Source organism: Vidua chalybeata, chromosome 1 (genome assembly GCF_026979565.1).
Source record: "Vidua chalybeata isolate OUT-0048 chromosome 1, bVidCha1 merged haplotype, whole genome shotgun sequence".
Taxonomy (NCBI): domain Eukaryota; kingdom Metazoa; phylum Chordata; class Aves; order Passeriformes; family Viduidae; genus Vidua; species Vidua chalybeata.
In genome coordinates, this window is record NC_071530.1 from 1,740,460 (window position 1) to 1,749,303 (window position 8,844).

Sequence of the window (8,844 nt, forward strand, 5' to 3'; positions counted from 1 at the left end):
AGCACATTAGGTCTGGATAAATCCAAACGTTCTCCTAAAAGAGACTCCCACTTTCCTTCCTGTTGTATTCCATCCTCAATTTATTTTCTTTCCATTCCTTCCCTTTCCCATTACACATTTCCTCATGGATCAGAGGCAAAACTTGCTGGTGGAAAGAAACTTGAGTTCAGCTCAACTTCTTGGGGGTTTTCATTCCCAAGAATTCAGAGCTGGATAAAATTTTCAATGAATAATGCCTCGGATCAAAATCGAGGACCCTGATAAATTGTTCAAGGCCAGGTTGGATGGGAATTGGAGCAACCTGGGATAGTGGAACGTGTCCCTGTCCATGGCAGGGGTGGGAATGAGATGAGCTTTAAGGTCCCTTCCAACCCAAATCCATTCTGGGATTCTGGAATGCTGGGATGCTGGGATAGAAAACCTGCCTTAAAATTCCTTGAGTCATGGAATTGTTTTGTTTCAATCCTACTGATGAGTTTCAAAGAAAGAAGTGGCATGGAATGATATTAAAGACATAAAAACTTTAAGGAAAACAAAAATAGGGAAGGAAATGAAATATCAATAGGATTTGAGATACATAAACAGAGGAGGGGTGCCCAAATTATGGAATCACAGAACCCCAGGACTGGTTGGAAGGGACCTGACAGTTCATTAATTCCATCCCCTGCCATGGCAAGGACACCTTCCACTGTCCCAGGCTGCTCCAGGCCAGGATCCAACCTGGCCTTGGACACTGCCAGGAATCCAGGGGCAGCCACAGCTCCTCTGGGAATTCCATCCCAGCCCCTCCCCACCTTCCCAGCCAGGAATTCATTCCCAGTATCCCATCCATTCCTGCCCTCTGGCAGTGGGAGCCATTCCCTGTGTCCTGTCCCTCCATCCCTTGTCTCAAATCCCTTTCCAGCTTCTTTTTTTTTTTTTTTTTGCAGGCACTAATACTCCCTGGAGACAGATCCCATATGTCCAGAATCCCTACATTTCCCCACCTTACCTCTCCATCTCCTTCCTTCCCTAACACACATCACACATTAAACCAGGAAAGCTCCAAGACTTGGTCACCAATAATTCCCTCAGAAATCCCACCAGGACTTCTGAACCAGAAATCCCGTGAGGGATAACCCTGGAGATTTATTCCCCCAGCCACCCTTCTCTCTGGAGAAGCATCTGAAAACCAGGATACCCCACAGTGTCTCAAATAAATCGAGACACCTTCATTTATTTTCCTAAATTACCAGAAACTGAGGGATAGGAAGGGTTTTAAAAGGGACTCTGAAAAACCTCACCTGAGAGCAGAATTCTTATGAAGGTTTTGTAGGAAAAAAAAAAAACAAGAAAATATTCATGCATCAAGAAATTCCAAGTGAGACAATAAATTCCTGGGATGTGAGGAAGCTGGAACTATTTACACCTGTAGGTTGTCTTAAATTCCAGCCCCAAAGGTGGAATTGGATCCCTCTGTCCCTCTTAGGTCTTCAGGTTTCACCTGGTCACCCTTTAACAAGACCAAGGAGTTTCGCTGGAATACAGAATTTCAGTCCTCAGCAAACAAAGCCACATTTAAAGGGAGGGACAGGAAACTTCAGGCTCTGCAGGGAACTCGTAGGTGAATTATTTCATAACTGTGTTAATTATTATAATTATTTCAGCAGGTAAAATAGGGCTCCTGCACCAGGAGAAGCCGAAATCGCTCTGAAAAAAAGGGGAAGTAATTCCAAGGCGTGTTCCAGAGTGTGGTTGTGAGCACCAAAGCTGTGTCTGCTTCCAGGGCTTGGGAATTTTGATGCTTCATCAAAAGGAAGAGATGGAAACCCAAACACCTTCCCTTGGTTTAATAGAAACCTGGGATGGTTTGGGATAGAAGGGACCTTATGAAATCATCTCATTCCCACCTTCCACTATCCCAGGTTGCTCCAAACCCCATCCAGCCCAGCCTGGGACATTTCCAGGGATGCAGTAGCTTCTCTGGGAATTCCATCCCAGCCCCTCCCAGCCAGGAATTCCTTCCCAATATTCCTTCTATCCCTGCCATCCTTCAGCTTAAAACCATTCCAGAAGCCTGTGCCATGTTATACCCACACAGTGCAGAGCATTTTCTCTGCCTTCTGAAGGTAAAAAAAAAAAAGGAGGAAAATTTTTAAGTTGTAGAGAAAAAAGGTCAAAATGTAACTTCAAGCTGATGAGGTTCACCAAATGTTGTAAGAGATGGAGTCAGGCGCTGGAATTGGAGGGTGATTCTCATGTCCATATCCTGTGGGAATGCAGAAAAGGACAATCCCGGCCTCCTTCTGACCTCCTCTTTGGTTCCAGCTGCACTTTCTCCATATTCCTGAAACTTTCTGTCCTTTTTCCAAAGTCTGAGCACATCTTGGATTTTCTGGAGTTAAGTGCTTCCTCCTGTGCCATGTGAGCCATTGGGCTTTTCCCAGGATCCTCCAGAAATCCTTTTAAAAATAAGTATTATTTAACAACTTGGAATATTAATGATTCTCATTGTTCTCTTCATCATTACTTCTCATTAATTATCCACCAGGGGAGGTTAAGATTGGATTTCAGGAAAAAATTCCCGAGGGAAAGGGCTGTGAAGCATTGGAATGGGCTGCCCGGGAAATGGTGGTGTCACCGTCCTTGGAAATGTGAAAAAAAAACGTGTGGATGTGGCACTTGAGGACATGGTGGTGATGCTGGTAGAGGGTTGAACTTGATCTAAAATATAGAAATAAACATGGAATCGTTAAGGCTGGAAAAGACCTCCAAGATCATCAAGTCCAACCCTCACCCAGCACCTCCATGTTCACTAAACTCTGTCCTAAAATCCACACATTTTTGGAACCATTCCAGAGGTGGGGACTCCAATTCATCCCTGTGCAACCTCTTCCGAGGCTTGACCACCTTTTCCATGAGGAGTTTTTCCCTGATATCCAATACAAGCTTCTCCTGGATGATGCTGTAATTTGAGGCCTACAAGATGCTGTAACTTGAGGCCTACATGAAAACACAGCTCTAAATTTAACAAATATGCGCGAAAATCTCAGCTCAGGCCTAAAACCCTACAGCTCCAAGAAGGAATAAAACTCCCATGAATTCCCCCCACCCCGGCTCAATGCAAACTAAATTTGCATAATATTCCACCTAAAGACAATTTCTTCTTCCACCCACTAGATGGGAGCAAACATTAATTTATGGGATCGTGCCAGCTCTGGATATTGGATGTCTGATGCCAACGTGTGTGGTCTTGTGGCTTGGAGTTCCCTTTTTAGTGCTGTTTAATGAGGGAAATGTAGAACTTGGAGCAAATGGATTCTCGGACATCATAAAAAGTGGGGATTGGCTGAGGGCCAAGGGATCACTTCAAAAATTCCCTACAAAAAAATCAAGGAGTGGAAACCTGGAGTATGTTTGCCTCCAGACCAAATCAAATATTCCTGTTTGCTCACGGGGTGGTTTATTTTTAAGCCTTGACTAAGCATCTGCAGGGAAAATATTTGGGATTTGGATCTCTCCATGCTCATTCCCTGCCTTCACCTTCTGACCAGCAGGCCAAGAATAAAAGTGTGTGTCATGGAAAGCTGAGCTGTGGAGGTTAAACAATTCCTAGAGTTTTATTTGGTGTAGGGATCAGCTTTCCAAGAATTGTCCATCAAGAGCAAGGAATTTTTGGTTGCAGCAGGGAGAGATGTTGATATTCCTAATCAATCTCTTTAGGGAATTGTTGGTGAATAAAAATGTCAACATAGCAACTCCTGAATATCCAGAAATTGCAAGAAATTCCAGCAGAGCTCACTGTGGGATTTGTATCTTGTGATGTTTGCACAAGGATTTCTTCCCAAGCCAAATGGCCACTGTGGGGAGGGAATTGAAGGGCAGAGGGAGCTCAAATCCTGGGATATTTTCCTGGAATCTGGCATCCCAGCCAGTCCAGTCCCTTTAGTGGAGGGGATTCCTGGTGAATCTTGAAGGTTTGGTTCTGTAGTGAACAGTTTTAGGTCTCAGTCCCTCAGTTTTTGGGAGTGCACAACAAATTATGACTCATTTTGCCTTGGATTTTCCTTTAGAAGTGCTGGAAAAATCCCTATGGAATGTTTGTTTTCTCCTGCCAGTTACGAGGCAGCCTAAAATGACTAAATTTAGGTATAGACATGAAAATATGTAAAATTAGGGGATATTTGTGGCCCAGCTATTCACGGAAGGAAGGAAAGGAAAGGAAAGGAAAGGAAAGGAAAGGAAAGGAAAGGAAAGGAAAGGAAAGGAAAGGAAAGGAAAGGAAAGGAAAGGAAAGGAAAGGAAAGGAAAGGAAAGGAAAGGAAAGGAAAGGAAAGGAAAGGAAAGGAAAGGAAAGGAAAGGAAAGGAAAGGAAAGGAAAGGAAAGGAAAGGAAAGGAAAGGAAAGGAAAGGAAAGGAAAGGAAAGGAAAGGAAAGGAAAGGAAAGGAAAGGAAAGGAAAGGAAAGGAAAGGAAAAAGGAAAGGTGTTTTTCTGACAGTATTTTCCAGCTCTCACTACTGGAGATATGCAAGAGCTCCATGGACAGAAGCATCATTTCATGATCCATGTTTTCCAGGTGGTGGCACCTGGCAGGATGGCAGAACACCAAGGAATGGCACTTGAGGCAATTTGATCCCTCTCAAGAAGTTTATAAATGAAACCCCTCAGTCCTGGTTTGTGCTCTTTGCACAGGAGCTCCTTGTGGATCGTCAGCACTCAACATCCAGCAGGGAATCCTGGAATGGTTTCGGTTGGAAGAGACCTTAAAGATCATCCAGTACCAGCCCCCTGCTGTGGGCACTTTCCACTATTCCAGCCTGGCCTGAAAAGTTTTTCATCAAATACTGATGCAGCCTCATCATCCCCCCCCTTCATTCCCATGTCAGCCCCAAATACATCCTAAAATTCAGGGAGTGGAAAAGGAGTATTATTAAAATATAAATAACAGTAAGGAATATTATTTTCTGAATATTTTTTCCTGATGTATAAATCCTCTGTGTTGATAAAATCTTGTTAGCGACACTGAACTCCAGCTGAGTCATCCTCAAAAAAAATTCCCAAAGAGAACCCCCAGTCCCAGATTTCTTTCTTATTTTAATGAGAAGAGCAAAGCAAAAGGACACCAAACATAAACCAAGGGAGTACAACCACTTTGTTTTAATTAAGGCTGCACAAAGCCCAGAGCAGCTTTGCCCAGAACATGGAAGTGACAGCAGAGAGTGATCATTATTCCTAAGGGAAGAGCTGCCAGGAGAACACTGAGAGAGCTTTAATTTGTCGTGGAAAAAGCCTGTTAATTACAGCTAACGAGCTTTGAGCAGGGTCTGTAAAACAGTGGCCCCTGAGTGAAGAAGCGTCCTCCAGAATTAACCTTGTCATGAGCCCTGACAGAGGCCAGAGCAGCTCTGGGGACTCTCAGGAGGTGACGGGGTCTCCAGGCTGCTCCTTTAATTAGCCCTGGGATAGCTCCAGAGAATTTCCTGCTGCAGTTCCTGGGGGGACAGGGCAAAGGCCTCTGGAGCAGCCCTGCACGGAGGAGGGCGGGATGTTTGTGCAAAGAGCTGACCCCCAGAATCGCTGTGCTGGCCTCAGCACGGGGGTCAGGAGCCCAGAATGCCCCGTGGTCATTCCTAAGTGGGAGTGAGGGTGGGGAAAGGGATGGGGAAGCAGTGCCAGGAGTGCGGGAATGGAGTCCAAACCATGAGGGAATTTTTTGAGGTCCCTCCCCACACAAACCATTCTGTGATTCCATGAATGTGCCTGCTGCAGGGTGAGGCAGGACCCACATTTTTCCCATCATCCCTTTCCAGGAATTCTCAGCTGCACCATGGAATATCCAGACATCCCTCAACACTTCCAAAGGGGAACGCCCTCTCGGTGGGGTTTGGATTTGAGAGAACCACACAGAGACTTTGGATTGTGTCTGTAAAAGCAGAGAAGAATAAATTTAAGCCTAAACATTTTAATTTTTTTCCCTCTCCATTGACGTTCTCCCTGTACAAATGTTCAGGGCAATCAGGAGTGGATCTCCCTAAATTCCAGAATCCTTCAATCCCAGAATGGTTTGGGTTAGAAGGGGCATTAAAAATTCCCCAGATCCAAACCCTGGGATGTGTTTATGTTGGATGTTGGGAAAAATTGCTTCATCAAAAGAGTTGTCTGGCCTGAGGGCAGTGGTGGAGTCCCCATCCCTGGAAGGATTTAAAAGCCATGTGGTTGTGGCATTTGGAGACATGGGACAGTGGTGGCCTTGGGAATGTTTGGACTCAGTGACCTTGGGGATCTCCACCTTAAAAAATTCTGTGATTCTACGAATCCCTCACAGATTTATGAACATATTGTTTTTTGTAACTTGGCAAAGCAGAGAGATATTGGTCAATCATCAACTTCCTTATCTCCATGGATCATCTCAAGTGCTCTCCTGCCAGGCCCACAGGATTCCACATCTAAGGAAAAGAGCTGATACTTGGTTGAAAGGCACATTTTCCAACGAGGAGCCGTTGGATGAAGGATGTGCACATTCCAAATTGATAAGAAAACAGATAAGGTCCCCTTTTGTGCTTAGAGATCAACAAAAGCAGGAAAGATGGTTCTTGAGCTCTGCTTTGAGAGATTGCAGAGGACAGCACAGATGGAGGTGTTCCCTGTCCCTGGAAGTGTCCAAGGCCAGGTTGGACAAGGCTTGGAACAACCTGGGCTAGTGGAAGTTGTCCCAGCCCTTGGCCACAGATGGTCTTCAAGGTCACTTCCAACCCAACCATTCCAGTTCATCTTCCATGAAGATGAACTCCTCATCCTCTGGGAAGTGGCAGCTACCTGGGAAAAGGATTTGTATTAATTTGTTTCACGTTCCATCTGCGCTATCCTGGGAATTCATCCCTTGTGGCATCCCCTCAGACCTCCAGAGTCTCTTACCCATTTGTGGAGGATGAACTTCTGCGCTCCCCTTGCCCACTGCTCTACGGAGATCCCAGATTCTCTTTCCCCCAGGAGCTGAGAAAAGGGACAAAGATCCTTGTCCTCTTCCTGGACAGGATGCTGGGCTAAAGTGACCTTTTCCCTGATCCAGGGCAGCTGTTCCCACATTCATTAGCAGGTCCAGAGGTTTTTAACATCTGCTGCAGCTGCCCCCAGTTTTAGCTCTGGAGGATTCCAAGAATTCCTTCTGCACCTTCGAATGACAAGGTGGTTGTGATCCCAGCCTACCTTGGGATGCATTTAAACCCAATGGCACAGACAAATCCATGACTTTGCAGGGATTATTGCCTCTGATAAAAATTTAATTGGATAATGTAAGTTTTGATGAAGGTTCTGGTGTGAACAGGGTTGGTTTGGGTTTTTTTTTTTGGCAGATCTTTACCCAAAACACCCCGATTCTTGGAGCAATGGGATTATATCAGGTAATCTGTGGAGAAAAATGCATTTTAAAAGTTATTCCTACAAGGATTTGATGATGTTCCACCACTGGAATTTGTATGTGCCTGGTTTGACTCCACTGCCCTCAAACACTAAAAATCTCCCCAAATCTGCTCCTGGGATATCATTCCCAACTTTTCTGAGCAAGGCTGAGCTGTGTGGTCCAACCTCAGCACAAACCAGGACCTTGAGGGAGCAGTAACGACACTGCCGGCCTCGGAATGCCGGCTCAGGCTGTGCTGGGATTTTCCCTGGCCACATCCCTGTGATCCTGAGGGGAAAATCTGGGATAACGCTTTGGGGGGACACCAAATGTGGGGCTGTGACAGATTTAAAAAAATCCACTTCATTCACTCTTCCGTTTAAAAGCTCAGCTCCCATTTTCGTGTTTTTGGGATTCTGTGGACATCCTATTGAATTGGGAATTCCCAGGAGCCCTTTTAAAGGCTTTCTTTCCTTGCCTCCATAAACCCACAGCTGTTTTGGCTGGAAGTCTCCTGCTCTTGGCATGGGATTAAATTCCCAGCTTGCCACCTATGGAGTCTGAACATGTCCAGCTTTGGGGTTCTTGCTGCTGGAGAGAGGGATTTTTTTTTTTCACAGCTGTTTTTTCATGGAGCAGCCCAACATTCCCTTAACTCTTTTTCTGTTCCTTCTTCCCACAAAACCACAACCTCCCCAGTAACTGACATCCCTAATCCCTTTAGGATTGGCTGTGCTGCTGTTGCCATGTTGACAAGTCCAGAATTCCCTCTCCCAGTTTATTCCAGCAGCTCCCATCATTCCCAACTGGTTTCAAGCTCCAAGTGCTGGGTTATGTTGCCAGTCAGGCCCATCAGTCGTAAGGAAAAAAATTAATTTGCTTATCCAGAGAATCCTGGAGGATCCAGGGACAATCCCTTCAGTGTTCCATAAGGATTTACAAATTCCAGGTGTTTTGTCTCTGTGATAATCACAGAGGTGTTTTCCAGTGAATCTCAAGTTTTCCAGGTTTTGGGGGTGTCCAAGGTCAATGAGTGAAGAGCAAGGAGGTTTCACTAAAATCCAGGAATGACTCCGAGAGAGGAAGTGTTGGGAGATCTTTAGAACATCTAAAAAAACTCTTCACACTTCAAATTGTCAGGAATCATGGAATAATTTAGGTTGGAAAAGAACTCCAAGATCATCGAGTCCAACCATTCCCTCACCACAAAACCATGTCCCCAAATGCCACATCCACACATTTTTTGAATACTTCCAAGTATGGCAATTCCAACACTTCCCCATTCCAATACCTGACCACCCTTTCCATGAAAAAAAATTCCCTAAATATCCAACCAAGGGCAATACCTGAGGCTGCTCCTCTCCCCTAGGACAGGAGCAGCATGGCGAGTGTGTCAGCATTTGCCTTCTGAATTCCTCCTGCTGTCATTCCAGGGACAAAATTCCCTGTGCCTGAGAACATAATT